Below are 22,960 nucleotides of genomic sequence, written 5' to 3'. Positions count from 1 at the left end.
TTATTCATAGTGCTACAACTGGCCCCTGGGTCCACACCTGGGAGTTGGACCAGCATTAACTGGTCCACTTGAATAGCACCACATTCTCCGCAACAGTGACACTGGATGGTGGCCACAGCGCATGAAGCCTTGCTCCTCTGCCCATCTAGGGGGGGTCAAAGCCCAGTTTTTTTTTTTAAATATTTTATTTTATTTATTTATTCCCTTTTGTTGCCCTTGTTGTTTTATTGTTGTAGTTATTATTGTTGTTGTTGTCGTTGTTGGATAGGACAGAGAGAAACAGAGAGAGGAGGGGAAGACAGAGAGGGGGAGAGAAAGATAGACACCTGCAGACCTGCTTCACCGCCTGTGAAGCGACTCCCCTGCAGGTGGGGAGCCGGGGTTCAAACCGGGATCCTTATGCCGGTCCTTGTGCTTTGCGCCACCTGTGCTTAACCCGCTGCGCTACAGCCCGACTCCCCCAAAGCCCAGTTTTATTTTTAAAAAAATGTTTTGATTCATTTTAGACTGACACTTTTGTAAAATTCACTTAAAGTGCTTGGAACATGAAATCGAAAAAAAAAGGCATACAAAATATAAGTCTGTATTTCAAAATAGGTAGACTTTATTTTAGAATAATTTGTAGACTTGTGGAAAACTTACAGAGAGCAGAGTCACCAAATAGCCCTCCCCTAGTGTTAATATCTTACACAACTGACACATTTGTCAAACTCAACAAGTTCACATCGGGTACAGTACAATTAAACTGCACACTCTCTTTGGATTTCAGCAGTTTTGTTGTCGTCAGTTTTCCCTTTCTGTTTCAGGATTTACTTCAGAATATCATACTGCATTGAGTGTACTTTTAAATTATTAGATTTAAGGGACACATCCTGTCAAATTTTATAAGAGTGTTTTAAGCACTTACTGTTAATTTCTAAACTTATCACAGATGGAAAACAAATGATCTGTCGCCTGGCTCTAGTATGAAGAACTGCCGTATTTGCAGTGTTGCTGCAGGGGAGAGAGAAGGGTGAGAGGAATTAGAATGAACAGCTGGAGCACTGGAGACTGAGACAAGAAAGATGGCCGTCATCTGGGTGGGTCTTGGGCATGACTCTGAAGAAACAGAATGGTGGGAGTGGGATATTTTGGTGAAATAAGTCTCAAAAAAATATGCCATAAGGCTGTGGTTCTGCATTTGTGTGAAGTGCACTAAAGTTTCACCAAGCTTCACTGTGACAGCTCTGGTCCTGATGAATATGAATGAGCTCAATGAGCCAGAAAGATGTCTGGGTGAAAAGCTTAGAATTTTGAAAAGACAAGGTTGTGTAGATGGGCCCAGGAGACTCTGAAGTCTGACACTGCCAGTCTTTGAGTCGGGTATAGTATTAGAAAGATCTGGCGGTGGGGTGGGGGGTTGGGCAGTAGTGCAAGGACCAGCGTAAGGATCCCAGTTCCAGCCCCCGGTTCCCCACCTGTAGGGTGGTCACTTCACAGGCAGTGAAGCAGGTCTGTAGATGTCTTTTTCTCCCCCTCTCTGTCTTCCCCTCCCCTCTCCATTTCTCTCTGTCCTATCCAACAACAATGACATCAATAACAACAATAATAACCACAACAATGATAAAACAACAAGGGCAACAAAAGGGAAAAAATGGTCTCTAGGAGCAGTGGATTTGTGGTGTAGGCACCGAGCTCCAGTAATAACCCTGGAGGCAATAAATAAATAAATATTTCTTTAAAAAAAAATCTAGGGAGTCCGGGCAGTGGCACACCTGGTTGAGTGCACATGTTACAATGCCCAAGGATATGGATTTGAGTCCCTGATCCCCATCTGCAGGGGAAAAGCTTTTCAAGTGGTGAAGCAGGGCTGCAGGGATGCATCTTTCTCTCTCTCTCTCTCTTTCTTTCTCTCTCTTTTCTCCAAAGTACTTCTCAGCTCTGGTTATGGTGGTTATATGGGACTGAACCTGGGACTTTGGAACCTCAGGCATGAAAATCTCTTTGCATAACCATTATGCTATCTACCCTCACCCCTCTCTCTCCTTCTCTATCTTCCCCTTCCCTCTTGATTTCTGACTGCCTCTGTCAAATAAATAAAGATAATTAAAAAGAGAGGAAGGAAGGAAGGAAGGGAGGAAGGAAGGGAGGGAGGGAGGGAGGGAGGAAGGAAGGAAGGAAGGAAGGAAGGAAGGAAGACTTAGGTCCCAGATTGCACATCAGAAGACCAGGAAACACACAGAGAGGTTCAGGGATGGCAAGCTCCCTGGAGAAAGGAATAAGCCAGGACAAGTCATGCGCATATGCCTCAGGACTCCCTTTGTCCTCACTGTGATGCGATGTGATGCCACTCTCTGGGCCTGGTCCTAGGCTTCCCCCCGTCTGTGAAGCAGGGAGCAGGGAGGATGAATAATGTAACTTCAGCGAAAATTTGGAGAATGAAATGAGGATCATATAGGAAGTGGCATGGTACCTGTGTCCCCCTCTAGACAGCCCAGTTATGGGCACCAGCATTCGTGTCTTTATCATTTCCTTTTCCTCCAGGAAATTGGAACCATGGTTCTAGCGGGAGTTTCATGGTGGAGGTCCCATCGTGCCCCTGGCCTGCCCCCATTCCTACCTGTCTCGTCTTTGCACCTGTGCTCACTTAGCCATTAGGTGTTTGAAGGAAGCCTCCAGGGGCTTACTGTCTTATCTACTGCCTTGGTTCTAGGACCCAGCAAGTGCCCGGTCTACAGTCAACACTTGATAAATATCCGTTGCATGCATAACTGGGAGGAAAATATGTGATTTTTCCTTTCAACAATGTTGAGTGTGGGTAATAGAGAGAAATGCAAAATGTTGGTGTATTGCACTAAAGTAAAAGACTCTGGGGTGGGTGGGGGGGGAGAGTACAGGTGCTGGAAAAGGATGACAGAGGACCCAGTGGGGGTTGTATTGTTATGTAGAAAACTGAAATATGTTATGCGTGTACAAACTACTGTATTTACTGTCGACTGTAAAACATTAATCCCCCAATAAAGAGATTTTAAAAATGCAAAATATAAAGCCAAGTGTCAAAAGGATCATTGGTAGGTTGGCTAGAGAAAAGATGGCATGGGGCCAGGAGGTGGCCCACCTGGTTAGGTGTACATATTATATCAAGTGCAAGGACCCTTCATGAGCAGTGAAGCAGGTCTGAAGGTGTCTATCTTTTTTTAAATTTTATTTACTTATTTTATTTATAAAATGGAAATACTGACAAGACTACAGGATAAAAGGGTAAAACTTCACACAATTCCCACCACCGGAACTCCATATCCCATCCCCTCCCTTGAAAGCTTCCCTATTCTCTATCCCTCTGGGAGCATGGACCCAGGGTCATTGTAGGTTGCAGAGGGTGGAAGGCCTGGCTTCTGTAATTGCTTCCCCACTGAACCTCGCTGTTGACACCCCAGGTGATGGAGTGATCTGGCAGTAACAACAACAACAACAACAAAGCTGCCATTAAGCGAGCCAGTCTCTTGCCCTTTTCCACCTTTTGTAGTCCTTTCTTTATCTGACAAGCTTGGATGTTCTCCCAGCTGTTAAAACATTGAGTACCATTTGCTGTATCTAACCATCTAAAGTATTAGGTATATTGGGTCTGGCCTCAAATTGGGGAGGAAATACACCTAGGATTTTAGTGTGGTCTAACTTAATCTTGAGTTTCACTACATTTACTTGTTTGATTATTCTCATAAAGACTGTCCTTGGGACCCAAGTATGGGCTTAAGGGTGGAGGGAAGTAATGATACACATTTGAGTGGCATGTCTTTATCACAACCTCTCTTGAGTTCCTTCGGGCTCTGCAGTGAGAAACATGAGCTTCGTGTTTCTGCAGACTCCATTACCCATCTGTAATGGAAATGACTTGCCTCATGGAAACAGTCACTATGAAACCTTGGTGTGGTCTCTCAAGGCTGTTCTGAAAGGAGACTTCTGTGACAAGGGGGGCTGGAAGCAGGCCAAGGACTGCCTTTCACCATCCCACCTCCCAGAAACTATTTTCTGACCTAAAAACTAGCTTTCTGCCTATCCCTGCCTCCAGGTTCTAAGTGGGGCTGACCTTCTTTGTTCACAACTCTACCATGACCAGGATCACAACTTCCCTTCATTCCTCTGAACACAATTTTAATTCCTTTGAACACAGCATTTTCATTAAATTTTTTTTTAAGTTTTAACACATACATTTACTTTCTGGTAAATTGAATGTGTATTTTAAAAAAGAATTTATTTATTTATTCATGAGAAAGACAGGCAGAGAGAAAGAATTAGACATCACTGGTACATGTGCTGCTGGGGATTGAATTCAGGACCTCATGCTCGAGAATCCAGTGCTTTATCCCCTGTGCCACCTTCTGGACCGCTAAAAACTTTTCTACTACACTATCTTTCAAAAAAAAAAAAAAATCAAGCCAGCAATACACTGTTCTTGGAAAAGGTATAGATGCAGCTGATATTTATGAACATTTTTTCCCCCCGAAGAACAAAAAAGAAGATTAGATGAACTATGTAAACTAGTCACTAGCAGTCTGATCTCCAAACACAACATGATGCCTCTCTGGACACCAGCTGGGTCTCCACTCCAAGTTCCAGGTCTGACTAGATCTGGGCACCCGATTCCTTCCACCTGGGAGAGTTCTCTTTTGATGCCATGGGGCTTCCAGTGTTTGATTCTCGCTCCAGCTCCCTCCTGCTTAGGCCTCCCACTCAGCTCCCTTCTGGTCTCAGGAGGTGACTCATCCTCAGCCGGGCATGGAGGCTCCCTTCTCAATTTCACTTCCACCCACCAGCCGTGACGTGTAGCATTCATATTCAGAGACACTCTCAAAGGTTAAACCCAATTTTATTTCAACCCAGGAAGGATTTTTTTTTTTTGCAGGAAATGAAAGCCCAGAGTAAAAATAGTCATAATATCTCCATGCCATCCAGTGATTTGAAACTGGCACCCGTATTGATCGGTGCATTAGCAGTCTGCCCACTCCTGGTTGCTGCTCATGCAACACTGACTTTGGCAAAACCCTTCCTGGGCACTGACTGTGACATGGCCCTTGTCTCCCATGTCAGTGGGAGTCACATTACCCTATGGCTGACCTTAGCTGTGGTCATTTTGAAACACACATGGATTTTTCCCTGTCTCCCCCCCCCTTTTTTTTTTTTTAGTGATTTAATATTGATTTACAAGACTGTAAGATAATAGGAGAATAATTCCATACATTTCCCGCTACCGGAGTTCTGTGTCACAACGCCTCCATTGGAAACTTCCCTATTGTTTACCCTTCTGGGTGTATGGACCACAACTCTCGTTGGGGTACAGAAGGTGGCAGGTCTGGCTTCTATATTTGCTTCTCCACTGGCCATAGACGTTGGCAGGTCAATCCATAGCCTCAGCCTGTTTCTATCTTTCCCTAGTGGGGTAGGACTTAGGAGAGGCGAGGTTTCAGGAAGCATTGGTGAGGGCATCTGCCCAGGGAAGTCAGGATGGAATCACAGTAGTATCTGGAACTTGGTGGCTGAAATATGGTAAGATGGGAAGCAGGATAAAATGTTCAATAAACAGGAACCAGAAAGTAGGAATAGAGCAGAGGAAAGGAGGGATCTTAGGGCAGAAGGAAGGTAGGAAGTCTACTTTAGAAAAGTTCCTAGGATCCTCTGTCTTAAGAATCTTTGTTTGAGAGGGTCAGGCCATAGTGCAGTGGATTAAGCGTAGGTGGTGCAAAGTGCAAGGACTGGTGTAAGGATCCTGGTTCAAGCCCCCAGCTCCCCAACTGCAGGGGAGTTGCTTCACAGGTTTCTCTCACCCTCTCTGTCTTTCCCAACTCTCTCCATTTCTTTCTGTCGTCCTATCTAACAACGACGACATTAATAACGCCAACAATAATAACTACAACAACAATAAAAAAGCAGCAAGGGCAACAAAAGGGAAAATAAATAAATATTAAAAAATTTTAAAAAAGAATCTTTGAGCTTGATAGTTAACATGGGGGTGAACTAGAAATATGGTCTGAGAAGACAGTGTCAGTGTTGAGAATAGAACTAGGAAGCAGGATGAGGGCAGAGAGTTGCTCACAAACTTGAATAAGACATATAAATGCAATGAACTGTTTACCACAATGATCTAACCTGGGGCCCATATCTATTCATATTTAGCACAGGCGCCTGTGTAACCTTCAAGTCCCTGTCAGACTGAGCTCACAGCCCACCGTCACAGCTGAGAACGTTTTAGGCTGTGTTCACTTCAGAACCAGTCTTCCTCAAGTGCACCCATGCGTTTTTGAAAAGACTCAAGGTTTATTATAATTGGCATATTTCAGAGGGAAAGAACTTGGGCCAGTTTGTTCTATTTACATCTGGAAACTGTACCCCCAACTTCAGGCACAGTTTTCACTGTTCTTGTCTGATACTCAGCTGCATACACATCCCTGGGTACACTTGGCACAGCCTGGGGGGGTGTGGGCACACCAGCTTCTCTGGCAGGATGTGCATGTGTAGGCTTTGCATTTTTTTAAAAAAAATTAGTTATCTTTATTTAGTTACTGGATAGAGCCAGCCAGAAATCCAGAGGGAAGGGGGTGATAGAGAGGGAGAGAGAGAGAGAACCATTTGCAACACTGCTTCACCACTGGCAAGGCTTTCCCCCTGCAGGTGGGGACTGGGGCTCAAACCTCTGTCACTGTGCACTGCATCATGTGTGCTCAGCCAGGTGCACCACCACCTGGCCCCTGTCTCTCCCTCTCTAGCTCCCCCTCCACTCTCAATTGCTGTCTCTACCCAATAAGTAAATATTTTCTGGCTGTCTCTGACCAATAAATAAAGATAAAAAGAAAAAAGAGCCTCGAAGGTAGAGGTGGCAAAAATTGCCTGAGAAATCGCTAACAGCGAGTGCTCTGATAGCATCGTCGGCAACGGTTCCAGATGCCACCAGGATGCTGGCTACCTTCCCTGGATTGAAGACCCCACCAATGTGTCCTGGAGCTCAGATTCCCCAGAGACACACCTTACTGGGGAAAGAGAGAGGCAGACTGGGAGTATGGACCGACCAGTCAACGCCCATGTTCAGCGGGGAAGCAATTACAGAAGCCAGACCCTCTACCTTCTGCAACCCTCAACGACCCTGGGTCCATGCTCCCAGAGGGCTAGAGAATGGGAAGGCTATCATGGGAGAGGGTGGGTTATGGGGATTGGGTGGTGGGAATTGTGTGGAGTTGTACCCCTCCTACCTTATGCCTTTGTTCACTAATCCTTTCTTAAATAAAAAATTAAAAAAAAAAAAAAAAAAAAAAGAAAAAAGAGCCTCACACACACATACGAGAGAGAAACCCCCAGCACTGCCTCATCTTTTTAAAAATATTTTTTAATTTTTAAAAGTTTTTAAAAGATTTTTAATATTTATTTATTCCCTTTTGTTGCCCTTGTTTTATTGTTGTAGTTATTATTACTGTTGTTTTTGATGATGTCATTATTGTTAGACAGGATAGAGAGAAATGGAGAGAGGAGGGGAAGACAGAGAGAGAGAGACAGAGAGAGAGAGAGAGAGAGAGAGAAAGATAGACACCTGCAGACCTCCTTCACCTCGAACCAGGATCCTTATGCCAGTCCTTGTGAGCACTGCCTCATCTTTTGTGAATCTTCCCCCCTGCAGATGGGGACCAGGACCTTGAACCTGGGTCCTTGTACCTGATTCAAGGTGTGTCACCAACCAAGTGTATCACCACCTGGTCTCCATTTATTTTGTACAATATATCACCTTAAAAACATTTTTTTGAATTATTGTTGTTTTTGTCATTGAGAGAGAAGCCTTCGCATCAAACAGGCATTCTATCCAGGTGAGCTAGTTGTCTTGCTGGCCCACTTAAAAAAAATTTTTTTTTAATTAAATAGAAACTAGATACAATACCCAACATCTTTGTCTCTCATTTGGAGGCAACACAGATAAAATATCAACAAAGCCTATTGCAAAGGGACTGTGAGTATTCCATTCCCTGCTGTGTCTCCAAGATGTTAGCAGGGCCCCAATCTAGTGCAGAGCTGTATCAAGATGTGTGGTTGCTTTGTCATACGCACGACTCAGGTTTGAACCTGGCCCTCACTGCAGTGAAGGAAGCATCAGTGCTGTGGTTTCTTTCACCTTCCTCCTCTCCATCTCTGCCTCTATCTAAAATCAATGTGTGGTAAGAATGACTGAATGAATAAATGAACCAATTCATTCCTTCACAGACCAAATGACTGACCTGTTACTACTCTTATAATCAGGGGATGGTATTGTTTCTCTGAAAAGAAACTCTAACATGGAAAGTTGTGCTTGTGAAAGGCAAAACCAGGCCTCAGGGCAGCACTGGTTAATGCTTCAAGGGACCGCACAGGCAGCCTGGTTAAGGGCAGGGAAGCTCACTCAGGGTCCTCATAGGGGGCTCTTGGAGGACTGGGAATGGGGTCAATGTGTCACAGTTTTCTACACTCAACCCACTGATTTCTCCCATAAAGACATTTGCTTTGGACCCTTTATCCCAGAGGGCTTGGGGGCAACAGTAGAAGTTGTTTGTTTTTCTGTTCCACTGTTCAGGTAGATGAGTGTGAGGCACAAACATTTTAAAGGAGGTGATTGCTAATCACTCCCCAGGCACAAGTGCTGGGGCTGGGGTAGCCAGACTTGGCCCTTTGGGGGGAAATTCATGGGATCGTAACAATTAGCCCAGGATGCCCACATCTTCTCCTGAGAGTCAAGTGCAGCTGCGGCCCCTGACTGGATGAGGGGCCACGGGATGAACGAGGAGGCGGAAGTCCTGGGGGCAAGAGGTTTGGGCACCTACTCCAGGGACACAGGGAAGCAGAAGGTAGATAGAAGATCTGCAGGGACTTGGCGAGCTCTTGTTTGCTCACTAATTATGGCCCTTCAGTAATGGGGTGGTGGACACCAGGCCCTGCCCTGAGGGAGAGGGTCAAGAAGGTTAAAGTTCTAAGACCATGGTGGTCTCCAAATACCATTCAAACTAAGACAGAGCTGAAAATCAGTGTGAAGGTCAGTTGAGTTCAGTTTTGTTCCATCTGAATCATATTCATGCTTTGAAGAAAATACTGAGTTCCAAAAACAAAAACAAACAAATTTTTTTTTTCATTTTGTTTTGGTGTTTCTACTTCAGTGATGCCATGAGTTATAGTTCTTATTTACTGATTAATTGGACAAAGAAATTAAGAGGGAAGGGGGAGATAGAGGAGAGGGGAGAGAGAGAGAGATTGAGAGAGGAGAGACAGACAGAGAGAGAGAGAGAGAGAGAGAGAGATCTACAGCACTGCTTCAGCACTCATGAAGCTTGCCCCCTGCAGTTGAGGGATTGAACCCTGGTCCTTGAGTATGGTAACATGTGTGTTCTACCAAGTGTGCCACTACTTGGCCTCCTAAGTTATATTTCTTGTTAGCTTCTTCTTCTTTTTATTTTATTTAAAAAATATTTTTATTTATTTACTATTGGATAGAGACAAAAACTGAGAGGGGAGGGGGAGACAGATAGGGAGAGAGACAGAGAGACACCTTCAGCCCTGCTCCACCAGTCATAAAGCTTTCTCCCTGCAGGTGGGGACCAGGGGCTTGAACCTGGGCCCTTATGCACTGTAATGTGTGCACTCAACCAGGTGTGCCACTACCTTTTATTTGTTATTTATTTATTTATTTATTTTCATTTCATTTTTTGCCTCCAGGGTTACCGCTGGGGCTCAGTGCCTGCACTACAAACCCACTGCTCCTGGAAGCCATTTTTCCCATTTTGTTGCCCTTGTTATTGTTATTATTATTGTTGTCATTGCTATTATTTTTGTTGGATAGGACAGAGAGAAATCGAAAGAGGAGGGGGGGGGGAGTGAAAGACAGACACCTGCAGACCTGCTTCACCACCCTCCTGCTAATGTCTTTAGGAATCTGCCCCCTGAGGAGGTGTCTGAGATAGAGACCCTGTTACTAAATCCTGACTGATAAGAGAACTGAGTGGGGTTTCACGCTCACTTAGAAACCAATTGACCTTGGTAATCTTGTATTTTATGGATATGAAAGCTTGACTCCTGCTATGTCAGGGTCCTTCTAGACTCTCTCCTTGCATCACAGCTTTGGAGGACACCACGTGCACAGTCTATAAGCACTTCCATGTTAGGAAATATCTGCAGACATCTACTCTCCAAAGTCTTGAGATTACTTCAGAAATAATAAGGTTGTGTGCCCCTGGCCAGGGAGAAAATAAGATCAAACATGAACAAACATTCTTCCTTTTTCCATTTTAAATTTAAAGTCTTAGTTTATACTTTACAGAGGAAGGGGTTCAAGAAGTGCAGGAGAATGAAAGGGTTCTGATTGGTGTGATGGCATAAGAACTTTGGCAGTGGTTGCAGAGAGTGACACACACACACACACACACACACACACACACACACACACACACACTGGTGTGACCATACTCTTAAAATCATTTAACATTGTAAACCAATGCTGAATCAACAAAATTAAAAAATATATATAGGGAAACAATTCTGGCAGGGTTTGACTAAGGATCAGAACTATAATATATTTCCCTATAAAAATCTACACAAGAGGAGGTTGGGTGGTAGCACAGCGGGTTAAGCACACGTGGCGCAAAACGCAAGGACCAGCGATCCCCCTGCTACCCACCTACCTGCAGGGGAGTTGCTTCACAGGTGGTGAAGCAGGTCTGCAGGTGTCTAGCTTTCTCTCCCCCTCTCTGTCTTCCCCTCCTCTCTCCATTTCCCTCTGTCCTATCTAACGAGCGACATCAACAACAATAATAGCTACAACAACAAGGGCAACAAAAGGGGGAAAATCCAGGAGCAGTGAATTTATGGTGCAGGCACTGAGCCCCAGCAATAACCCTCGAGGCAAAAAAAAAATACGCACAAGTCTTTTTTTTTTTTCCCAAGACAGATACAATTATTTTACTCATATGTGAACTTTATTCTGTGGTGCTCAAGTCAATGCAATACAAAACTGAATAGGGTTAGGACTTTCTTAGGAAAAGTTTAAATGTTAAAACGGAAAGAATTTATTATTTATAATAAATAATTAACAAAGCAATAATTTATATTTATTAATAAATTAATAAATAAAATAATTTATAATAAATAAAGAATTATTTCTCTAGAAAGTGTCTTGATTTTTGAAAACAGTCTTCTTATACAGTTTTTGAAGAACTATTAAGCAGGTGTTATTGTTTTTAAGTATTAAGGGTAAATTTTCTACAAATAAAACTAATATTTCCAGAATGTGAAACATTTTATAAGAAAGGTGTTTAAATGTAAAGCTATCAGGAAAGCATATCTTGAAAATATCTGCTCACTAAAGAAGGAAGTTTACTTTCTACATTTAACAAAGTCTGTTTGATGAAGATAAGTAATCTGCATTTGTGATTTTTTGCAGTAAAATTTGATTGCATTGTTATTAACTCAGATGATCTTTTGAAAATTATGATATATTGATGTACTGTTTATAAACTATATTTAAATCACAAAACATGACTGTTAAAAAGGTATTAAGTCATTATTATTCTCATTCTACAGATGAGGCTTCTTTCTTTCTGTTCCAGTGCTTTGTCAACTGTGCTATTTTATTTTATTTTTTTCTGAGGAACATGTATGTTTAAAATCAGTATTTGGTTTCTGTGATATATTCTGTAGTATGCTCAGTGACTTATATGAAATAAATTCATTTTTGAGGAATTAAAAAAAAAAAGGAACTAATGGACTTGGCTGCTGGGGGGGCGGGAAGGAAGGGCTCTGATAACTGAAGGGTCTCTGGCCCTGGTTGCTGAGGGGCTGGGCTGGAAAGACTTGCTGAAATGTGTGACTGTGGACATGTAAAGTCACTGACAGTTTTGAGGGTGAGCTGAGTTCAGTGAGGGCCCCAACAAGATGCTCTGGTCACCAGGAACACAAGGAAAAGTCCTTGGCCACTAAGGAGTCTGAGTGAGGGTCTCTGCTAGCATGACATGAAAAGACCCCCTGGCCCAAATTCCTGAGTGTGGTCAGCATTCTACCAGTGAGATTTTACCATCTAAGACGACCGAGGGGGATGTATGGGGTAGAGAGGTCACTCACTTCTGAGGACACTGAATTCTGGCTGTCAGAGGTTTGCACAAAGGCTTCTAGGCACTGAGACATCACTGAGGGTCTCTGGTTAGTGGAAATCTAAATGAAGGACACACTCCGTCAAATCTTGTCTCACACAGATGGGGGAAATTTGCAGGCCCAGCAGCTGGCATTCCAGATGAAACCATTAATTGTCCTCAATTCTTCCTTCACCCTGACCTGCAGATCTTCTAGTCACCAATAGATGGCACTGCAGCTCCACACTAGGAGGGGCTGCTGTTTTGGGTCCCCAGGTGGAGTGCAGGTGTAAGCAGGTGAGAGACAAGGGAGAAAGGAAATTAGTTACTCTTCTGACCACATTCCCTGGTGGTGGAGAGGAGCTAGACTTTGAAGGCCAAGGCCAATCCCCTAAACACAGGCCACCTAGAGACTGAGGCCTGTCACCATGAGACCAACGATTTCTAAATTCAGTACGACCTTTCTGTTTTCTTCTTTTTCTTTCTTTATTATTATTATTTTTTTCCTTTTCTTCTTCTTCTTTTAATCCAAGCACTGCTCAGTTCTGGCTTGTGGTGGTGTGGGAGATTGAACCTGGGACTTTGAAGCCTCAGGCATGAGAGTCTCTTTGCATAACCATTATGCTATCTATTCCCCCATGGGATCTTTAATGTTTGATTTATCTACACATCCATTTGTTCAGCAAGTGCATGTCCAATCCACGACTGAATTTGCACTAGTACTCTGCAGTGCCTACAGGGTGAGCAGGCAAGGCCGCTATTGTTGAGATGCCAATAGTACTGGAGGTGAAAACATTAATGTGATTAACACGGGAGGTTGGGGGGGCCGAAGAGGTGTGGCTCAGCAGTCCAGCACATGCCTTGCCTAGTGAGTCCCTGGAGTTGTTCCAAAGCACTACATAAACAAAGAGAAACAATACAATATAAAAATAAATACAATAAAGTGATGACAGGGATTGTGTCTACAGGGGTAGACACAAACTGTAGGATAAATATAGAGTCTGAATGAATTTAGAGATTGGAGAGAGAGGACGACCCTGAAGGAGGCTCCCAAAGCACTGACTGCAATATTGTGAGGTACTGATGACAGAAGGTAGCAGGGTAGGGGGGAAAGTGTGAGTAAGAGGTTGGATGGATGCAGGAGTCTGCTGGGAGATCTCTGTGTATCAACAGTGACGGGTACAGGGACTGGGTAGGGGTGGGCTGAGGGGAGGGTGAGAAGGGGAGATGACATATACGGGGGACAATCATTAAGATTCTTGGAACCCGTATTTAGGGATTTGAGCATGGTTCTTTACTGGAAGGGAAATTGGAAGATTTTTCAAGTAGGCAGATAAAATGTTCACATTTCTGTTGAATTGCTCTGGTAACCACAGTATGGGGGTGGCTTAGAGGCAGAAAGACTGTGCAGAAATCCAGATAGGCAAATGAGGATGAAAGAAAAAAGGGAGTAGGGAGAAAAAAACAAAACCCCAAACATTTAGATTTGATGGGTATCTAGGCAGGAAGATGAGTCACTTCTTTAGGAGGTGTGAAGGCTGGAGCCGAATGAAGACTTTAAGGAGTTAATGAACGAGCAAGCAAGCGGTTAACCTTGACAACACCTGATCTTACTTACCAGTTCATTAGTGGCACTCTACTAGGTAGGAGTGACGACCTCCCTATCAGAAGAAACTGAGCTCAGAGAGACAGTTTGCCTTGCTGACATTTCACATGACTGGTTTTCCCCATCTCCAGCATCACCCCTCTTTCAACCAGCCTCCATACTGCCAACAGACTAAGCTTCAGAAAATCTTTCCTCATAATGCTTCCCTGGCTGCCTACTGTGATAGATATCACCAAAAAGAAAAAAAGGGGGGGGGGGCGGAAAAAAAAATTTAAACACTTCACAGTTGTGCACACAATCTTTGAGCTACTAGTCTGTGGTGATTAGGAATAGGAAACAATCAAACAAAAAACCCAAAACAAACCAAAAAAAAGGCAACACACACAAAACTCAAGCAAACAAAATACCCCACCACCATCCCCGAAATACAGTCATTGTTCTTAGTCACAGGTGCTTGAATTTTTTTTTAATAGGACAGAGAGAAATGGAGAGAGGAGGGGAAGACAGAGAGAGGGGAGAGAAAGAAAGACACCTGCAAACCTGCTTCACCGCCTGTGAAGTGACTCCCCTGCAGGTGGGGAACTGGGGGCTCAAACCGGGATCCTTATGCTGGTCCTTGTGTTTTGTGCCATGTGTGCTTAACCTGCTGCGCTACCACCCAACTCCCAGGTGCTTGAATTTTATTGAGGATAATGTTAAGGCTCTGGCTTCTGAATTTGGTCTTAAAGACCATGCAGTTGGTGACACTCCTGGAGTCTGCTTTAAGGCTGACAAAATAATCAGTGTACCTCTTTTGGTCAGAAATAAAGGCAAGAGGGAAAGACCAAGATTACAAATTCTGATGGTGAAAACAATACATTTTCATATACCAGGAAAAAAAATCAGCTGAGCACAATAATAATGATCACTGAGAGCAGGCACTGGAACTGGATGGGGCCGACCCTGTACACTGCCCACTAGGAGAGAAGCACAAAGCAGGCGTGTGAACAGAAGTGAGAAAAGAGCACTAGGTCTTTGGGGGGACGGGGTGGGGCGAGTTAGGAAAAGGAGGGGATGGAGGAGCATGAGGGTCCTGGTGCAGGATGGTGGGACAGGACCTACACTGGGGGAGAGAGTGTTTTGCAGACACCTCTCATGGAGAGATGAGAAATTGGACCCATGTGTCAACAACTGTATTCTAAATCATTAATCCTCAGTAAAGAAAAACAAAACCAAGTCAAAACCAAACAAATGAAAAGCAGGAACTGGGCGGTGGGGCACCTGGTTGGGCACACGTTAGCTACCATGCACAAAGACCAAGCTTCAACGACCCCCCCCACACACTTCCCACCTGGAGGGGGAAGCTTCATGAGAAGTGAAGCAGGTTTACAGGTGTCTGTCTTCCCTATCCCTCTCTGTCTCCTACTCCTTTCTCAATTTCTCTCTGTCCTATCTAATAAAAAAGAAAGAAAAAAGAAAAATGGCGGCCGTGACTGGCAGAATCATTATGCAGGCTTCAAGCCCTAGGCATAACCCTGGTGAAAACAAACAAAAACAGACAACAAGGGCATTGTTCTGAGGGAAAAAACCAATCTCAAAATCTCTCAGTTATGAGTCAAGTCACATGACATTCTGGAAATGGCAAAATTCTCGAGATGGAGAAGAGATTAGCGGTTGCTGAGGATGTGAGATGTGAGGAACGTACATGACTACACAGGGGGAGGATGAGGGAGATGTCTGTAGAGAAAAACTGCTTATGGATCCTGATTGCGGTGGTGGTGCATGAATCCACACTGTCGGGAAGATGGCCTAGCATTCTACACACATGGTGCCTGGCTCTGGGTTTTGGTAATATACAGTAGGAATGTTAACCCTTGGAGGAGGCTGGGTATATAAGACCCCTCTGTACATGTTCTGCAATTTCCTGTGAATCTGTAATTCTTTCAAATAGAAAATGAAAGAAGGGGGCCCGGGAGGTAGTGCACCGTGTTAAGCACACATAATGCAAAGCTCAAGGACCCACACAAAGATCCTGGTTTGAGCCCCTGGCTCCCCACCTGCGGGAGGAGGGAGGTCACTCCACAAATGGTGAAGCAGGTCTTCAGGTGTCTATCTTTCTCTTCTCCTCTCTGTCTTCCCCTCCTCTCTTTATTTCTGTCTGTTCTATCCAATAACAGCAGCAGCAGCAACAACAATAACAATGGAAAAAAGATGGCCGCCAGGAACAGTGGATTCGTAGTGCAGGTACTGAGCCCCAGCAATAACCCTGGGGGCAAAAAAAAAGTGAAAGAAGTCATATTTAAGGCCCCTCCTACCGGAAGAAGAAGAAGAAAAAGAGGAGGAGGAGGAGGAGGAGGAGGAGAGAATGCAAAACACTGCTTCACCATCTGTAGAGTTCTTGCTTCTCTCACGTGGTACTGGGGATCAAACCCAGAGCCTCACACATGAGTTAGGTGCTCAGTCACTGAGGAACCTCTTTTTGCTATTTTCTTAGATTTTTGTGAGATGGTCACGCAACCCTAAATTTATGATAAAGGACATAGTGAAGACAAAGCAATCTAGTTTTTTTTGAAGACAGAGTGTGTAGGAGTCTGTGTCATTGTTGTGTACCATCCCATGGCCAAGAACTTTTGAGATTTTTTTTTTTTATCTCTTGAAAGGAATTTTTCAAAGGCTTCAGTAAAAATTGATGATATTTAGATATATGTGGAAGAATCAAAGCAGCAAGAGGAAAGGAAGCAATTCGGGAGGTGGCACAGTGGATAAAGTGTGAGACTTTCAAGCATGAGGTCCTGAGTTCAAGCCTTCTCATCACATCTGCCAGAGTAATGGTCTGGTTCATTCTCTCTCTCTCTCTCTCTCTCTCTCTCTCCTCCCTCTCTCTCTCTCTCTGTCTCTCTCTCTTTCCTTCTCCCCATTTGATCTCTCTCTCTCTCTCCATTTGATGTTTCTCTCCCATAGGTCAAGGAGGAAACAGTTATGGAGACCATTTTTTCCCTGACAGTCCTCTTCCTCCAAAATTACCAACAGTTTAAGTAGTTGTATGTAGGGGGACTGCAGTGGGTGTCCTGACAAGAGTTAGCTGCAGCCAGTTCAGAAAGGAGATTCAACATCACACAGGCAAGGATACCCCCCTCCCGTGACACACACACACACACACACACACACACACACACACACACACACACACACACACACACACACACAACTCAGACATTCTCTGGGGCTTACAGATCTCCACTCTTCAAAGACTCACTGGCTTGGGGTATATAACTCTGCCTTCTCTGTAGCCTTTTAACATTTGCTTCATTTGAAACTCCACCAACTGCCAATTTTTCACTTCTTGAATCTCTCACTCTAAATTTATCACACGCATCCTATTAAGTCCCAGTTTGTGTTCTATCTTGAGATGGGCACTCTAGCCATTAAAAGATATAAAGTTTGTTGTCACGAAACTCTTTCTGAAGTGCATGTGTAGAAGCAGGGGGTGGGAGTGAGGGAGGAAGAGCCTCTAGGTCTGTGATTATTGTGAGTTTAGATCTTGCTGGCTGGACTTCCTCATCAGTTCTCTGGCATATATGGGCAGGAATCACAGCTGTTCATTTGATTAATAGCATTGGGCATATTAGTTCATCTACTGCTCTCAGGAGCAGACATTAATTTTTAGAGAGTACATTCTAAACCCATATTGGAAAAGGATATATTTCTCAATTAGAAGGGTGTCTTGCCTTTCCCCCCAGAATTAGTGGGCCCCATTAATGTACAGAAAAGAGATCTGGTTTCTTTCCTGCTCTGCTTCCCAAGCTATTGAAACAGTAAATAAAGAGATGTCTTCCTTTAATGGTTTCTCCCTTTTGTTAATTCAGGAAGGGCTCCAGACTCAAGCGATTGTTTCAGTAGTCTGCTTTGGGAGCTGGGGTAGCTGCCAATTCCTTTATAACAAATCTACCTTCACTCCAGTTGACTGAGATGATTTCTGTTCCTTGCAACCAATTGATCCTAGTCTAGAAGAGAAAGAGACACAGGCAGCTAGAACTATAGCCACAAGGCCTTAGACTAATGTGGGTACTGCCCCTTTCATCACCACAGGTGCCTAGTGGTGAAGAGTCCTTCATACTGGGAAGAGTAGTTTGGTGTTGCCTAGTCAGCTTGAGTAGATTTCCAATTGCTGAAGAAAAAAAAAAGTGACACCTTGTTGTGACCCAATATAGAGGCTGGAGAAACACAGGTAGAATGTGAGCAAGCCTAGGCATGATTTCTTCTGTTGCTACATCGGGTGGTAAAGGCTCATTGAAATATTAGTGTATTCCAAGGTCAATTCCCCTGGGAAGCACATTCAAATAGATTTAACTATTGCTTTAGAGCACAAGCAACATGAGATACGCCATAGAGGACAAAGCAAAGGTCAAGGTAACTTCTTAAGCTCAACAACTGATTTCTTATACAATTGACACTAAATTTATTTATTTATTGCCACTAGGGGGGTTATCACTGGGGCTCAGTGCCTACACAAAGAGTCCACCATTCTAGGTGGTGTTTTTCTTTTCTTTTCTTCAAAATATATATATATTATTTATTATTGGCTAGAGACTGAGAGAAATTGAGAGGGGAGGGGGAGATAGCAAGGGAGAGAGTCAGAGAGACACCTGCAGCCCTGCTTTGCCACTTGTGAAGCTCTCCCCCTGCAGGTGGGGACAAGGGAGCTTGAACCTGGATCCTTGCACACTGTAATGTGAGTGCTTAACCTGGTGCACCATCTAGGTGGTGTTTTTCAAAAATAGAGACAGGGAAATTGAGAAAGAAGGTGAAGACAGAGAGGGAAAGAAAGAGAGACACCAACAGTGTCACTTTACTGCTCATAAAGCTTCCTCCCATTCCTCCCCACACACAGGTGGGGACTAGAGGCTTTGGACCCTGGTTTTTGTGCACAGTTATGTGTGTGCTCTGTCAGGCACACCACTGTCCAGTCTGGCACTGGATTTTTATTTGACTTTAAATTTATTCAGAATTGGAGTTGGTATGTTGCACCAAAGTAAAAGACTCTGGGGTAGGTAGGGGGGGAGAGTACAGGTCCTGGAAAATGATGACAGAGGACCTAGTGGAGGTTGTATTGTTATGTGGAAAACTGAGAAATGTTATGCATGTACAAACTATTGTATTCACTGTCAAATGTAAAACATTAATCCCCCAATAAAGGAAACAAAATTATTCAATAGCTTGTTTTGGTTTAATTTTACATATATTTGATCCAGTCTCTGAAATATACATATATATATATACATATACATATGTATATATAAAATGTATTTTATTAATTTTTTTATCAGATCACTGCTCAGCTCTAGTTTATGGTGGTGTGGGGGATTGAACCTTGGATCTTGGAGCCTCAGGCATGAGAGTCTCTTTGCATAACAATTATGCTATCTACCCTCACTGAATATATTTTTATTCCAGTTTCAATGTACCTTCACTCCTTTTTCTCATAATACTAGACATTTAAAACCTTTATTATTCCATTGGTCTCTGATGGACTAAATGGTTAAGAGAAGGACTCCTGACTTGGAAAATACAAACTTCAGTCAGGGTCCAGGTAGTGTAGGTTATTTAGAGATCAGATGAGACAGCCAGGAAGACTGTGCAAATCCCTTCCCCAAAATACAAACCAGGTGTGGGTATTGTGCAGGTAAACTACAAAATTCCTTCTTTGTGACTGTGCTCAATATCAACCAAGACACTATGACTTCAGCCACTTATTAAGGAGCAACTTACAGGGGTTTATGTTCTAAAATATCTGTGGTAACTAGTTGCAGACAAGTGAAAGTGATAGGTTGCATTTACTAGTTTTTCCTTTTGATATATACTTATATATGGGGAAAGATAGAGATAGATAGATAGAGAGAGAGAGAAAGAGAGAGAGGACTTCCTTCATTGTGGTGCCGGCTGGGCTCAAACCTGGGTAGTGTGCATGGCAAAGCAGCGCACTATTCTTACGCCGATCCTTGCACTTTGAACCATGTGCACTTAACCTCCTGTGCTACCAAAAGGCGCTATCTAATTGAACTATTTCATCAGCTCTACTTTTTTCTTTATTAATTTTTTTTAAAAAAACTTATCTCTTATTTTTATTTGATAAAGACAGCCAGAAATCATGAGAAAGGGGGATATAGAGAGGGAGAGAGTGGTAGGGGAGATGGTGCAGTGTTTAAGGCATTGGACTCTCAAGCACAAGGTCCCTAGTTCAATCCCCAGCAGCACATGTACCAGACTGATGTATGTTTCTCTCTCTCTCTCTTTCCTTCTATCTTTATCATGAATAAATAAAATTAAAAATAAATCAAATATTAAAACAGAGAGAAAGAAAGGGAGGGAGGGAGAAAGACAGAGAATCACCTGCAACACTACTTCACCGTTCATGAAGCTTTCCTCCTGCAGGTGAAGACTGGAGGGCTTGAACCCAGGTCCTTGCACATTGTAATATATGTGCTCAACCAGGTGTGCCACTACCTGGACCTCCCAGCTCTACTTTTTTTGTTCAAAATAGTTTGATTCAAACTAAACATACTCATCTTTCTCATCCCCCACCAATATTCCTTTCCCAGCATGAGGCACTTATGACAGACAGGAAGCAATCTTGTTATTTTAGCATTTATTTTTTTATAAAGATATTTATTTATTTATTACCAGAGCAAGGGAGCAATCCTTCTTTGACCCAGCAACCTCTCGGTTATATGCTGACCCAAGCCTCCCAACTCAAGGTCTCATAGGCAAACGTGATTTTATTTATTTATTAATGAGAAATGTAGGAGGAGAGAGAGAGAACCAGATATCACTTTGGTACATGTGTTGCTGGGGATAGAACTCAGGACCTCATGCTTGAGAGTCTAATGCTTTTATCTACTGAGCTACATCGTGGACCATAGCATTTAATTTTTAAAATAGATCCTGCCTCAAATGGATAACAATAATATTTTCAAAATCAAGGTAAACCATGTGGAAGATGAGAGTGCTGACCCAGGCCCTGAAGTGGAGACCGTTTCAGAAACTGTTTTCCTGTTTGCTTTTCTGCTCATCAGAAAAAGTCCCAAGTGTAGATGAAAGAAGTCACTTCTTTTTTTTTTTTTTCCTCCTCCAGGGTTATTGCTGGGCTCGGTGCCTGCACCATGAATCCACCGCTCCTGGAGGCCTTTTTTTTTTTTTTCCCTTTTGCTGCCCTTGTTGTAGCTTCGTTGTGGTTATTATTATTATTATTGCCCTTGTTGACGCAATTCGTTGTTGGATAGGACAGAGAGAAATGGAGAGAGGAGGGGAAGACAGAGAGGGGGAGAGAAAGATAGACACCTGCAGACCTGCTTCACCGCCTGTGAAGCGACTCCCCTGCAGGTGGGGAGCCGGGGGCTCGAACTGGGATCCTTACGCCGGTCCCTGCGCTTTGCGCCACATGCGCTTAACCCACTGCGCCACCGCCCGACCCCCAAGAAGTCACTTCTTTTGACCATGGACTGTGAGGTAACGCAGGCTCCTGTGCATGTAAATATACATGGGCTCTGGGTCAGACTGATGTGGTAAACAGTTCATTGTATTTTTATCTTTTCTTCAAGTTTGGGAGCTACTCTCTGCCCTGATCCAGCTTTCAAGCTCTATTCTAAATCCTGACAATCTTCCCAGACAGTATTTTTAGTCCACCCCATGTTAGCTATCAAACTCAAACAAAGATTATTAAGACATAGGCTCCTAGGAACATTCCTAAAATAGACTTCCTAGCTTCTTTCCACCCTGAAATCCCTATTCTCATTTGTTCTATTCCTACTTTTTTGCCCTGATTTACATCTTACTGCCTTTCAGCCACAAGTTGCAGATGCTACGATGATTTTATCCTGAACTCCATGGTCAGACAACCTCACCAATGTGCCCTAGAACCTCACCTCTCCAGAGCTCTACCCATCAAGCAGGGATAAAAACAGGCTGGGGGTATGAATCGACCTGCCAACACCCATGTCCTGCAGAGAAGCAATTACAGAAGCCAGAACTCCCACCTTCTGCATCCCCAAGAGAATTTTCGTTCATACTCCCAGGGGGAGAAATGTTAGGGAAGATGACCAGAAGGCTCTGAACTCCAACTCCATCAGGACCCTGAAAGAAAAGAAGAAAGGAAGGGAACTCGAAAATAATAATAGGTGTAGGTGTGACTTAGAAAGGAAGAGAAGGCAGGACTATAGGAAAAAAAAAATGAGCAAGTACATATAAATATAGATAGATAGTTATAAAATAATGGTTAACCTATATCTGCAATCTTGGGAGAACTATTATAGTCCTTCCTTCCTTCCTTCCTTCCTTCCTTCCTTCCTTCCTTCCTTCTTTCCTTTCTTCCTCTCTTTCTCTCTTTCTTTCTTTCTTTCTTTCTTTCTTTCTTTCTTTCTTTCACCTCCAGGTTTATTGCTGGGGCTCAGTGCCTGCAAACGCTAGAAGAAGAAGTGCCTGCATAACAATTCCTCTGCTCCTGGAAGCTATTTTTTCCCTTTTGTTGCCCTTGTTGTTTATTGTTGTTGTTATTATTATTGTTGCTGTTATTGTTGTTGTTGCTGGAGAGGATAGAGAGAAATCGAGAGTGGGGGGAAGACAGAGAGGGGGAGGGAAAGACCCCTGCAGACCTGCTTCATCATCTGTCTGTGAAGCGACCCTGCTGCAGGTGCAGAGTCAGGGGCTCGAACTGGGATCCTTAGGCCGGTTCTTGCACTTTGCACCATGTACACTTAACCCACTGTGATACTGCCCGGCCCCCCCTATTGTAGTTTCCAATGGAGGGAATGGGGATATGGAACTCTGGTGGTAGGAACGGTGTGGAGTTATACCCCTGTCATCTTATAATTTTGTAATTCAATATTAAATCACTAGTAAAAAATAAAATATCTTAACAGAAATAGAAAGAAGGCAGGACCATAAAAAAACGGGCAGATATGTATGTATTTATTTATATATAGATAGTTATAGAATAATAGTCAACCCATACTGGTGACCTTGGGAGAACTACTGCAGTTTCTAATGGAGGGAAATGGGAACACAAAATTCTGGTGGTGGGCATGGGCATGGTGTGGGATTATACTCTTGTTGCACCCCTGATTTTAGACATCAATATTAAATCACTAATAAAAAATGAAAAAAAAACCAAAGAAAGCACTTCTACATTAATTACTCTGTGATTTCATTGATAAGATGATTTCTTGCTAAGATGTGGCTGTTGGGTAAAATTTACTTTGTTTCTGAGACAGGAGAAGCT

Source organism: Erinaceus europaeus, chromosome 17 (assembly GCF_950295315.1).
Source record: "Erinaceus europaeus chromosome 17, mEriEur2.1, whole genome shotgun sequence".
In the NCBI taxonomy this organism is placed as follows: Eukaryota; Metazoa; Chordata; class Mammalia; order Eulipotyphla; family Erinaceidae; genus Erinaceus; species Erinaceus europaeus.
Note: the sequence above shows the minus strand (reverse complement) of the source record.